Raw genomic sequence first — 14,578 nt, 5'->3', positions numbered from 1 at the left:
AAACATTAAACAGGTTTTCCCCACTCAGTGATTAGTTATTGGCAATTCTATTGTACAGAACGTGAGTATAAAGACAAATGCCACCATAGTCAAATGTTTACTGGGAGCCAGAGCACCTGACATCTTTGCAAGTTTTAAAGTGCTGCCTAATGTTTTTTTCAGTATTTTCGCCATACGTTAGCTTCCTGCCCTGAATACAGCATGTCTTTTATTCTGTATACGGATGCATCTCACCATGCCATTGGCTCCCTTCTTGCACAACAACAAAAGGGTGTTGAAAAGGTCGTAGCTTATGCCAGTCATGTGCTACGTGCAACAGAGCGCAACTGCTCCACCTTTGACAGGGTATGGTGGGCTATTGTTTGGTCCATTAGAAATTTTTCACACTACTTGCAAGGGTGCCCCTTTGTGATTGTTACCGATCATCGCCCCTTGTTAGGCTTGAAGAAAATGCATATCGATCGAGATCCAACAGGACATAGGGCACGCTGGGGATTGGAGCTTGATGTGTACAATTGGGTCATAAAGCACAGGAATGGTGCAAAGCACACAAATGCAGACTCCTTATCTAGACGCCCGATTCAAAGTGATACCACTCTTCAGTCTACTTCTGATCCCTCAATATCAGCCAAGTCAGAATCTACTTTAGACACAGCCCCTCTTACCATTCATGCTGTCATAGACCTTTCTCAGACTTTGGCAGTCGATATTGCACAGTGTCAAAAAGATGATGTCACACTGAGGACAGTGAGTGAGTGGTTGAAAGACGGAAGGAGACCTCCAGCTTGGGCTCTAAAGAAGGGTTCGGCAGAGCTTAAAATATACTGGCAACGGTTTCATAGACTGCATTGAAAGGATGGGAAAATCTACCATTTTGCCTGTAACAAACCAAAAGAGTCACCTACTCTTCATGTAGTCATTCCCAGAAAAGCTGTTCCCCAGGTGTTACAGTTTTTATGTGGACATTCCACTGTACTGTGGTCATGAATAACGCAGACCAAGTCAATCTTTCATTCATTATCTGGCTCTGCTTGGTGTTCATCTTCAGTTCTCTCTTCACAGCAGTTCAGTCAGTGTACTGTTTGAGAACATTAATTACTCCGGGATATTCATTTATTTTAAAGGTCCCCTTCTTTGTGAGTGTGTAATGTTGTTGTTAGAGTATAAATAATATCTGTAAAATTCTAAAGCTCAAAGTTCAATGCCAAGCGAGATATTTGATTTAACAGAATTCGCCTACAAAAAACGACCCGTTTGGACTACAGCCCTCTAGTTCCTGTAGTAATGACATTACTAAAACAGTTTTTTTGACTAACCACCGCCCACATGAATTCACAAACAGGGGGCGTGGCCTTGTTGCGCTCCGACGGAGAAGAAGGAAGAGCTGCTTGTTTTTGTCGCCATGTTGTTGAAACGCTGTTTTTTTTTTATCTTTGAGTCCAATCATCTTTGTTTGGCCTTCCCAGGAACGCTGTACTTTGAGATTAATGGTTACAATTTATGTTTAACTCGGTTCCCGAAAATTATAATCCACATGTAAAACTATGTGCAGTTCATTTTGCTGAGGACAACTTTCTCAATCTCAATCAGTTTAATGCCGGATTCGCACAAAGATTATTCTTGAAAGATGGAGCAGTTCCCTCTTTGTCTGGAGAAGGCGTTGTTTATGGACCACAACTGGTAAGTGTATTTTATTATTTAAGTTGGTGCGTTTAACAGTTTCTGTAACTTATTACACAAAGGACAATGCTGTTTAGCTTTGTTAACTAGATGTTAGGGCTGTGCAAAAAAACGAATGCGATCTCATCAGTAAAAACGCTCCTGTGACTATAAATACATCTCCAGCACGTGCGTGCGTTCTAGCCCGAACACGTTACCAGGAGGGCAGCCTGCTCTCAGCTGCTGTCGAATCACAACACAGGAACCGCTGGCCCAATCAGAACCCGTTACGTATTTCTGAAGGAGAGGCTTCATAGAACAAGGAAGTCATCAGCCCGTATTTTGTGACAGTGAAAACAGCGGTATACAGATAGGTGAATTGTGTGAAAAATACTGTTTTTTTTACACGCAAAATATGAACACATGTTATATTGCACTTTGTAAACACAATCGAAGCTTCAAAAAAGCGCGTAAAACGGGACCTTTAACTCAGAGGGAGTGTCAGCCACATTAAAAAAGTTAACAGCTTAAGTCATTTGTGGATTAATGCTTATTGGAGATGTGAACCGTTTGAAACGATTCAGTTCGATTTGGTGAACTGGTTCAAGAAGATCCGGTTACATCAAGTGATTTGTTCGTGATCCGGATATCACAAACTGCTTTATTTTGATATCTCCCAACAGACCCGGAAGAGAAGACAATGCTGAATGCTGCACTCGGACTAAATCTAAAATACCTTAAACTGTGTTCCGAAGATGAACGGAGATCTCACAGGTTTGGAACGACATGAGGTTGAGTTATTAATGACATAATTTTGATTATTGGGTGAACTAACCCTTTAACATTATAAACTGAAAGCAATCTTTACGTGACTTACATTTCAAATATTTTAAAATTAATCATCAGAGTCTAAAATGATCCAGTGGGCCGTTCTAAAGCAATTGTGAGCCGTATACAGCAGTTTCGGTTTCTCTTAAGCAAAAATAGATTGCATTAGTGCCCCCTCTTGTCACTTACTTCTTATCACTTTATCTGACACTTTTTTTTGTTGTTGTTGATGACTTCTCCAGAATTTCCAGAAGGCCAGTCCGCCCTTGACAGTCTGGTCCCTCACTTTGAAAATGTCTCCTGTGCCCTGCCTTTGAATGATTTCTAGTACGTTGGATGTCTGTAACACAAATGGTGCAAGATCTACATATCAAATGTAATGTCAGCATGAAATCCAGAATGATCCTATTTACTGTTTTAATACACATTCATGGGTTTATTGTGCTGTTGATACTTTAATACTAAGCATAACAATAATAATAGTGATGATTGACTTAAACCACAGAAAATATGCTAATAATTTCACTCTTGGGAGTAAACAACTAAATTAATCTTAATTGTATTAATTAATGCAAGCCTTTTCCTCTCATTAACCAATCACATGAAATGCTATGTTATTAATGCCTTAATTATATTTAACCAGTAGAAATCACTACTGATTGTGTCAGTTCGTTTGAGACAGTTTAATTTAGAGAGGATTATTTCATTTATACCCCTATATATAATAAATCAGTGATGACTTACTGTAATTTAATTCAACAGCTGAACATTGATCAGTACAGAAACTGATGACTCTAAAAAACTTTTCTGTTCAAAAACACTTTTCTACTGGATTTAGACATTTTTAGTCTTCAGAATGTCTGAATTTCTGTGTTATTCATTTCAATTATATAACGCAGCAATTCTGAAACATGTCCCTGTGTGTTTACAGAATGTTTGATAGTACAGTGTCAGTGTATTATGCAGTATGTAATGCACAGCAGCGCCACCAGAGGCAGCAGAGCGCTGTGTTCGGTGTTGACAATATAGCAGTTTTGATGCTAGATTTACATGGAAACTCTTCACAAATGTTGCTAAATAATCAAGTCTGCTGAAATCTCTTCTTGGTGAGCTGACAGAAACACACAAACAGACGCAACACACCAAATACAGGGATGAATGTAAATGTGTGAATACAGGAGGAGCTCTGACATCATTGTAGTTCAGTGAGAGACTCAGAGAAAGTGACACTAACTTGATCAACAACAATATGAACATCTGAAACCATCAAACTCTTTAAACAACAGAATATTGAGTCATTCAGAGACCCTTGTGAACACATCTGATACTCATAGGTAAGTGATAGAAATATAAGAGAGATTGTCCTGAACAGGTTTCTAATGGCAGTGGTCTGGTTTAGTAGGGTTTATCATAACCGTTCCCAGATAGCACACTTACGTCTGGAAGATGTCTTGATTTGGAAAGCATATGTTGTCTACAAACGTCTGACAGATGTTTTTCAGATGTCAGTTTTGCATACATTACAAATCATAAACATCTTATAGACATCTAAAACACATAATAGATTGTGAATTGATATTAGTACAGTTGTAATATCAAAGGCGGTGATAATTACTATACTTACATGATGTATTCTGTACTGTATTGCACAAAAAGGACAACAATACAATTTATCAACTCTGAGGGCTTTGTGTCACATACGGGAAAACAGGAGACGAGAGATCCAAGTGCAGTGTGAGATTTATTGGGTAATCCAAATCAGAGTCAAAAACAAGCCGGGGTCGTAACAAAACATCAATCCAAACAGAAATAAACAAACAAACAAACAGGAACAACAACAGGAACTCGAAGACTAGGAACACGAGGAAACTAGGTGACGGAGAGTAAGGACTCCATCTAGACAAACAGAAATGGACTGGTTAATATAGGGAGGATAATGACTAACAAGATAAGACACCTGAGTGCAATTAACAGGAGTGCAATTACTGTGATGAAGGGACAAGGCTTAGTGGGAATTGTAGTGCCTACGGTGAGGTGCCTATGGGGAAGTGAGAACACTAGTGGACACCCAAGGAAACAGAGACCAGACAGCGTGACATTACCCCCTACTCCACGGAGCAGCTACCAGATGCTCCACCCGAACCCAAGAAGAGACCAAGGAACACAGAGACCAGGAGGGAGGTGGAGCGGTGGAGGACCAGGGGGAGGGACGGAGGGCCAGGTAAAATGGGGAAACAGAGACAAGTGCAATTAAAAAAAACAAGGAACCCAGAGGGAGGTGGACCGGTGGAGGAACAGGGGGAGGGCAAGAGACAGGAAGTGCCAAAAAAAAAAAAAAAAAAATACAAGTCTAGGGGAGAACAGAAAGTTCAGTGGCTGATGCCCACCAGGGTGGTGCAGAAGACCACCACAGCCATGCGTTCGAGACAGGAGCCCACCAGGGCTGCACCGAGGACTACCACAGTGGGATCGATGATACATTAGAGCAAGTCTGGATAGGCAAGTCTGAAACCAAGAACATGAACAAGTTAAGGGTGGCCTCCATGGCCACGACAGGATCAGTCGAGTGCTCAGAGAGTTCGGCTGAAACGTGGAGAGGCTCCGGTAGTTCAGCAGAGACGTGGAGAGGCTTAGGTAGTTCAGAAGAGACGTGGAGAGGCTCTGGTAGTTCTGCAGAGTTTAGAATGATTTCGGGAAGATCAATGGTGACTTGACTCTGCTCATGAAGATCATTGGTGTCTTGACTCTGCTCGTGAAGATCATTGGTGACCTGACTCTGCTCATGAAGATCAATGGTGACTTGCCTTTGCCCATGAAGATAGTCGGTGACTTGACCTTGCCTATAAAGAACACTGGTGATTTGACTTTGCCCATGAAGATCTTTGGTGACATGACTTTGTCCATGAAGATCACTGGTGACTTGCCTTTGCACATGAAGATCAATGGTGACTTGAATTTTCCCATGAAGAACACCGGTGACCTGACTCTGTCCTTGAAGATCACCAGTGACTTGACTTGACTCCTGAGGTCTAACTGTGGTAGTGCTTAACTCATGACTGTCAACAGTGACTTGACCTGACTCTGGAGTGTCAACAGTGACTTGACCTGACTCTGGAATTTCAACGGTGACTTGCCTTGACTCTGGAGGGTCAACGGGAACCTGACTTGACTCTCGAGGGTCAAGAGGAACCTGACTCGACTCTGAGGGTCAACGAGAACCTGACTCGACTCTCGAGGGTCAACGGGAACCTGACTCGACTCTGTTCTTTTTTATACATATAGTATTTGTATTAAATCTATATTCATTGACTTGAATCGAGAATCGAGTATAGAAAATAGAGCTTAAGATCTTTGCCCGAACCCGACGGGACCCGATCGGACTTCATTTCAATTCGGGTTTCATTTATATCATTTTACACAGGCTCTGGTTGGGCTCGGGCTTGTGCGGTAAACGAGCGGTCATGTAATGTGTTTTGATTAGCACGAGTAGTTGAAACGGTCTGACGATTGTTTTGGTAGCACCAGCAACTAAAGCAAAGTTTGAGGTTTGGAAAAGTTTTGACCTTGTTAATAATGAGAATCCTCGAATAATGAGCTAGAGGGTTATATTGCTAGCGACAGAAGTTAGTGGCTGTAGCCATTTAGCCTCCTTGTTAGTGCGTCCGCCTCCCATGCCGGAAGACCCGGGTTCGAGCCCCGCTCGGAGTGCGGGGAGCGTCAGAGAGGACCCGGGTGAGAGGGGTTACAGACGCACCATCAGTGAGTGCAGGAACGTGCTGAAGCCATCTACAGTGGATTCAATCATTTTCCTCAACAAAAACACGTAGGCCTTACCTAATCTTGGAGTAAATGTTTTTCAAATAATAACTAAATATTGATTGTGTCTTAAATGCATAATGGAGACAGAGTAGGCTATATAAGCTACTGTTGGCATTATGTTACTTTAGTATGTCAGCTGCTATGGCGAAGGAAATCCGGCAGAGCCTTTATCTTAATTAATTTCGTTATTGCCAAATACCAGAATTTATCCTAATAAAATTTTTTAAGAAAGACTTGTTTTTATTGGTGCATTGGCCTATTTATATGCCAAATGAGCCTATACCTAGGGCTATTTATAGAGTGCTTTACCATGTTACAGAGGGCTTATTTTATTTCTTTGTTCAAACTTCCAAGTGGCCTATTACAGTAGTCATGTATAAATTATGTTAAAACATGTATAAATGACTCATTCCTGACAAAAGGCAAAAGAGCTGCATGCGTGCGTACATTTGAATAATGTCGGGTTGTAAATGGGTTCGGGCTTTTAAAAAACTGTCAATCAAAATGTACTTGTCGGGCTCGTGTCCTGTCGGGCTTAACTTCTGAACATCTGAATCGATACCCAGCCCTACACCTGAGTGCAATTAACAGGAGTGCAATTACTGCGATGAAGGGACAAGGCTTAGTGGGAATTGTAGTGCCTACGGTGAGGTGCCTATGGGGAAGTGAGACCACTAGTGGACACCCAGGGAAACAGAGACCAGACAGCGTGACACTTTGCCTTCGATGCAGATGCGGTCGTCGTTTTGTCTCACTGTACATATGTTTGTCAACAACAATAAACTATGATAAAATTATGATTGTATTGTAACAAGCTATCATAATATACGTATCTGTGTTATATAAAGCATAGATAAATGTATGCTGAATAATTACACCATGTGTTATCGCCTCCACATTCTCTTGTCTAAAGGAAATTATGTAAATATATACAGCTGATTGGCCAACACAGTAAAACTCTGTTCACCAATGAGAAACCTTTCGGCACGCCCCTTGCTCCAGCTTCCTTCGGGGTGAAATTCCCCATGGTTATTGAAGAATGGTGTGCACGCTTAAACTGCGGCGTTTTTTACTTTTATTCGTAAATAAATCTTGTAGTAGAGTTACAGCAAAGGTTTTTCAGTGGTGGTAATCCATTGCTGAAATCCCCTTTGTTGTAATGGAGATTGCAGCTGATGGATGCTAAGCAACGACAGACGCCTCAGGAGCGCAACTGCACGAGCGCTTCAGAAAGAAGGAGAAAACGACCCGCCTAGTGTTTATCGACGCGTTTTTAGGGGCGACATGTGAACGGGCCCTAAATCAGTCACTCACCGACAGCACTCGAGAGGGACTGAACCTGGCGAAGGTATTCTGAGAAGACCAGTCGATCTTTTGATCTTTGTTTAAGGACAGTATTTTGACAGGGCACACATTAAATAATTTTGTAAAATACACAGATTAAAATATTTCAAGTGTCAACAAAAGACTTAACTTTATATGCTATACGCATTAGATCCTAATTAAAGAAATAGTTTAGACATTCAGGATTAGACTGTAAGAGCATTTAAATCAATGTCTCACTCTCAATGAATGTTCAATGTTATAATTAACTGTTAACTGTTTTGTCATTTGAGAATATTTATATTCTAAGATCAAGCTGACATGCTGCAATTAATGTAAAACCCCTGAGTTCTCAACTTCCTTGACGAAAAAAAAAAAGTTTCTGAAAAGCTATGCATGTGACCACCACTTCCATAAGAAAGTGTAGAGAAACTGGTCACAGTGTAGCAGTTGATTCTCTTCCCCTCTTAATGTCTGTTTCCCTTTACGCAAACATAATAAAATTCTTGCATAGTTGCAGAGTTTTACGATAAGAACTAGCCATACTAACCATAAACCATACTAACTTACTAACTAAGCATAAACTAGCAAGAAGCACGACTGGATGTACGGCAAGTCAAATAGTTCAAAGTTTTTTTTTTTTTTTCAATCAGATTTATTACCGATTTCAATGTGATGCTTGAGGCTTTGGCTATTCTGTTTATAGTGTCGCATACTTATTCATTTATGCTCATTTATTTTTATATTTTTATATTTTTATTATATGCCTTGCTGTATGCACTGAAAGCTTAAAAAAACTTTGTGTTTGGTGTGTGCAAAACATGCATTAGAATAAATATACACTGAACCATAAATGCTGTGTATGAATCAGAACCTATGCACACATGAAAATTGTAATTGATACTTATTACATACTTAATACTTATCAGTATTAATACTGATTTTGTTTCCCTTCATTCAATAAACTACAATCCTGGTTAACAGACTCTGTGCCTTGGTCAGAAAGAATGATCTTTGGTGCCCCAAACCTGTGAAATAAATTAATGCAGTACACAACTGCTTCATATTTAGTCAGAATAGCATAGGCTGTGTTGTGTAATGGTAAATAAATGTACTCATTTACATTGTTGGTCCAGGTGACTTACCCCACTAAATTCATCTTAGTTGTTAACATAAAATAATCAGTTTATGTCTCACAGCAATGGTGAAAAGGAAAAGATTTAGTAGCATTTTTAACCATTTATCAATGTCCACCCCATTTCAGGCCAGTATAATCTAGCTGAAATGGCAAGCTTGTTTTTTTTTTTTTTTTTAATTCTAAAATAAAAATTGGCTGGCCTCTTTTTGTCCAGCAACCACTTCTTCTAAACTTTACATTGTTTTTTGAGGGGATGTGATAAAGTTTTACATCTATTGAAATAGCTTTATTGTTAAAATCTAAACAAATAACCTGCAATGAGGTTCTAAAGGCCTAATTGAAGGAATAAATCCATTTAAACTGAAATTAGAAAACAGGTCACTGTCAATGTGCTAGTTGCTATAAGTCAGTTAAGTATAGTTTCTTGACAAGCACTGACTTTTTGTTATTTTCAAGTCTTGGTATATCACTATACCTCACTTTACTATGAGAAAATGTGTCAGTGTAGATGAGTTATCACTTAAAAACTTTGCTTACCATCAACTTGGAAACTAAAGGAACATCTGCAAATGAAATATTGCTGCTCTTTTTTTAAGACAAATGGATGAAAACCTTGAGTTTAGGTCATTTAGAATTTCCTCATAGGTTTGATCTATATGAGGAGCTATATACCAGCACTGTATCAGTAAGAAGGTAAACAGATTAACCAAATAGAATATTAGTTCAAATGTATTGTTGCTCTATATGGAAACAGTAAAACCCTGAGTTTGGACGTCAGCATGGACAGATTACACTAATTTGCAATGGAAAAATTAAGCTGCAAAAACTCGGACATAAGACAAAAACAAAGGAACAATTGCAAGATGAATAAAAAAATAATAGAACATTAACTGGAGTGTCATTTTACTATCCTGCATTGTAGCAAGACATTTGTCCCTTTTTGCTTTCCTTACATCCAGTTGTGTTTAGTGTATTTGCATGCGACAGTGTTGCCAAATCCGCGGAATTTATGCTACTTTGGGGAATTGTTTGATTAAATATTTGGTCCGGCTTATTACACAGACCTGGCAACCCGAGGGAAACGGGAATTCCAAGGGGAACAGAAACGACTGCTACAACAGTCACGCATAACTGTGAAGATGGCAGGTGTTGTGAGATACAGTTTTCTATTGATCGGTATCTGTTTAAGAAGCACTTCGTGGGCAGACTCAATGCTGCAAGGTATGAAAATGTTTATGCATGACTTGACTCGAGTCAGACTTAAGTTGCAAATTTTAGGACTTGAGACTTGCTTGACAAATATTCATAAAAGACTTGACCTTGACTTGAGTTAAATGATTCAAAATATCTTATCTCTTGTTCAGTAAATATCTGTTTGTAGTGTTAGGGGGTAATGTGTAACAAGTAACACGATTTATGTAATTAGATAACTTTATTCGAGTAGTTAACTATTAACACATTACTTTTTAATTTATAAGAACTTATTTATATGTAACTCCGAGTTACATTTTCAAATAAGTAACGGCAGTTACTTTTTTTCCCATTTATTGATTAACAGCTCTTCTGTCCCCATGTTGAGAGAAATTGGGAGTATGTTACTAGTTCTTGAATAAATGGGAAGATGCATTTATTAATGAGATTAATGCCTTATGAGATTAATCTCATTCTCAAAAAAAAAAAAACACCTCAAAATGAATAAAAACAGCGAAATGCAACTCAGAATATAATGCAAACCTGCATCATTTATTAAATGTTAAATAACATAAATATCCTTAATGTATTTAATCTCATTTTATTAACCAATATATTTGGAGCTGACCTTCAATGGTCCAAGTCAACCACACTAATAGGCAAAATTTATAAACATTTGTGCTTCTTTTTTTTATTGCTGAAGTGTTTAATAATTTATTTTCTTTTGTCTTCTATTGTACAGACGTGAATTTATTTTCTCTTCAGCTGGAGACTTATTAATTTAGCTTTTGGTGTGAAAGGGCTTTTACGTTTACCAAAAAAATATAACTTTTTTATATTAAAAACATACAAGCAAGCCCTGCCCAGATTGAAAAAGTAACGCAAAGTAATGTAACGCATTATTTTCCATAAAAAGTAACATAATTCGTTATTTTTTTAGGGAGTAACACAATATTGTAATGCATTACTTTTTAAAAGTAACTTTACCCAACACTGTTTGTTTTTTAACACAATCCAACCTAACCAAGTGACAACAGCCAAGCAGAGCTTGCGCAGTGTTGCCAACTTAGCAACTTTGTCGATAGATGTAGTTATCTATCTAGACTTATTTCCCCCAAAAAAAGCACCTAGCAACAAATCTAGAAACTTCTTGGACAAAGTTTATTTAGAGTCTCGCCAGTACTGCCACATGAGTGCAAGCTCTTGCTTTCCCAGTGCGTGCACAGCTCTCTCTGCGTCTGATCTTTTCAGCGAGCAGCAGTAACAGTGCTTTAAACCTTCTACACACTGCACGATTTTATCAATCTTATAAGATCATTGCTGGTCACACTATGCAAAATGAATCTAATAAACTTGGGTACGACATGCATGTAGACTGTCTGTACATGACCATCATTAGCATGTTCTAGTGGTTAACACAAAGTGTATAATGAATCACACTTTGACAGTTATAGTTTTTATGTGTGGTGAAAAAAAGTGGAAGCGGCCAAAGAGAAAGAAATAAGAGCTTGAAGTAAGCACTTTTATGTTTTAGTGGCATTTCTCGTTGATATCATGTTGTGTTTTTACTGGTTGGTCAGTTAAACGTGGGTCATAGCTGCAAACACACAGTGCGATGATCATGCTGAATTTCTGACACTGCCAGAAAATTATTATAGGCTCTCTTTGCTTGCAAGAGGGCGTCTGTCTATGAACCTCTCCCACTGTAAGACATAGGACTACCAGAGAGAGTAAAGGGTGGCTTGTCTCCAAAAATTTGATTGATGAGGGTCATAAAAGCCATCTGTTTTGTACACCTGTTTGGACCCCCACCCCTCCCCTCCCCTCCCTGTACAGTTCCCCACCCGAGCTCATCTTGTTTATGCTCCTAAAAGGAATTTACCATCAACGGGGAAAGTGTTTTTGTGTGTGTGTTGGGGGGTCATTAAAAAAAACTGTTCAAAACTAGGTGCTTTTCAAACTTTAAAATGTGAAAACGTGAAAACAGTATAAGGGAAGTTTTTTATTATGGTTTTACATACATTATGCATTTCAAGAAAAAGGTTATAAATATAGAAGAAATAGAAACAATGTAATGATAATTTTTTTATACTCGGAAAGAGTAAAAAAAAAAAAAGTTGTTACTAATTAAATAAAAAGAAAACTATGTTACTGGTTATTTATCTAAAACAACCAAACAAGCCAAAAACTATCAGATACGTTCGTTAATAAACACGTGAGAGACAGAGGTTTGTAGCATTACAATTAAAAAAAATTGTTAGAGTTTGTTACCAGTTACAAAAGAAAACTAGGTTATAGAGTTTACAGCATTTGTACCTTACCTCAAACTAAAACAATGGAAAATCAGCATTTGTCACGCCGGGTGAAAAGTTAAAACAAAATAAAAAATAGGTATGCATTTATGCTGATCTAAAAGAAAATGCATCAGACGCAGTCGTTAAAACACCAGCACAAGATACTTTTCAAAACTATGTTGTACTCTACCATTAACTACAATTTAAAAAATCTAGACTTTGTTTCTGACAGTTACAAAGTTAAACAAAGAGATAAGATCTCCTAGCAGAGCATAACCGACGGATCGACCTCACGCGCCGCTGCCAAACTCCACGCCTACAGCCCTCCCATCTAACGATACAGGAGAGACCAGTGCGAAATAGATTTAAATGTATGTCAACAGAATTAAACTAACGTTTATAATAAAAAGACATCAGTTCTTAATTAGTGAAAACTGTTTAAACATTACACCAATTTTTTTTACTTTTAAATGGGGTTGTTATTGAATTTTTTTGTTTTGTTAATCTTGCATTGATTGCATTAATCTCCTTTAAGTCTCTTTTTTGACATACAATGAATAAGGTAATATATATAGTTCATAGGGACATTGAGTTATTTTATTTAACTTGTGCACCCAACTGCTTTAGGTTGAAAAATAAATTTAAGGGTAAACTGTGTACCAAGGACGGCCAGTTTTTGAGAGTAACCAGACATCTACCATATAATGTGGATGAGATGTGCATGTGTTATAAGGTGATGTGGACTGAGCAACATGATTGGCTCAAAGGTCCTAGTCTGTCCTTAATTGTATCTTTTTACATACTATAAAAAGTAGGCTGTGAGTCTGTGTGTTATCTCTTTGCACACAGACTCAATCTGTGAGTAAGCATCTAACAACCTAACAAATAAATAGACATCACCCAAATCGGAAATAAGCATGTATCCTTAACTCCTGAAACAGCTGGCTCATATTTTAGAGTAGTCAATGTAGTTTATGAAATAATCAATTAAATCTGTATTTGTCTGAAAAAATATTCAGATGTAACCCCTCTGTTATCATTAACATTTTCAAAATTATCTGCAATTTAATAATTTTGGCAATTTTGGCAAACAAGGGTTTGCTCATAAAACAATCCCCCCCTGTATCAAGGGGCCTACAGCCATTGCAGAAATGTATTATAGAGACGCAGTAAGATAAAACTCTGAATGTGCGATTGAGCCACTTATCACATGTTTACCATATTATTACAATAACCTGCTTACCTAGTTTATGATGAAATATAGGGGTGTGCTAACTGTCTGTAAAAATACCAGTCAAGATCAACTTGCAAAGAGAGAGCGAGAGGGGTGGGGGGTGGGGTTATTTGAGTTCAACAAACATACACGCATTCTCCAGAATGGGGCAGATGATTGGGGCTCATCATTTCATGATGAAGAAAGACTGGATATTCAGACAACAGCAGCAGGACATGATTGTCTTTTCTAAAGATAAAGAAAAATTTTAGGTTTAAGGAACACACAAATCTTAACTCCCAATGCTTCACAAGATGCTTCCATTACAATATGTTTAATAACTTATTTTTGCACCGCGGAACGTTTCTCACTGGATGAGTTTCGGTGGACCGATTATACTGAAGCACCAACTAGCGTTCGCATATCACCGCAGCACACATCGAGCCTCAAGTATCACCTCAACGCAAAACATATAGCAGCTAGCGTGGACTTTACACTTTATGTTGAACCATGTATTATTTTGTTGGTGCAGCTGGCAGTTTATGTTGAACTCTTTATTGTTTTGGCCAAGGTTATTGAGAGTTGGACTTAGTATGTTATGGCCTCTGAAGCAACAGAGAGATGTTTTCTAATAGTCAGTGTTTCCAATGTTCTGAATGTAATTGAAAGTATTGTGTTTTACTTAAAAAAACACTTTACAGAAGGTTCCAGCACCTATAAGCTTCCTGAATTTCTGAAATGTACTATTTCTAAATTGTTTCTAAATATGCTATTGCTACACTTCATGGCAAAAATTGCACTGGTCTGCTAGACTTGGTTGAACAAAAATAAACAATATTTTGTTGCTTAAGCTTATGTATTCAGTCATTATTCAATGGTATACTATACATCCATGTGAAAAAAAATTACTTCTCACTGTTCTCGGGTCAAATATAATTAAATCTAAATCCAAATTAAATCAAATGCGATTAATTTCGATTAATTAATTACAAAGCCTCTAATTAATTAGATTAATTTTTTTAATCGAGTCCCGGCCCTAGTCTAAATATGTTTTAACATTTTATTTTTGTTTTTGTTTTACAAAGGGGTTCAATTGAACACATTTAACTAACA

The 14,578-nt window shown here is 38.0% G+C and overlaps 1 protein-coding gene across 4 annotated transcripts in view; it reads left to right on the top strand.

The window, feature by feature from the left end:
• LOC127960214 (E3 ubiquitin-protein ligase TRIM39) overlaps positions 1 to 14,578 on the top strand; it is a 290,581-nt gene that overhangs the window by 254,027 nt on the left and 21,976 nt on the right. The gene's annotated exons all lie outside the window — the stretch shown is intronic.

The sequence above is a fragment of the Carassius gibelio genome, chromosome B6 (genome assembly GCF_023724105.1).
Source record: "Carassius gibelio isolate Cgi1373 ecotype wild population from Czech Republic chromosome B6, carGib1.2-hapl.c, whole genome shotgun sequence".
In the NCBI taxonomy this organism is placed as follows: Eukaryota; Metazoa; Chordata; class Actinopteri; order Cypriniformes; family Cyprinidae; genus Carassius; species Carassius gibelio.
Note: the sequence above shows the minus strand (reverse complement) of the source record. Positions and strands in the feature narration are given on the sequence as shown.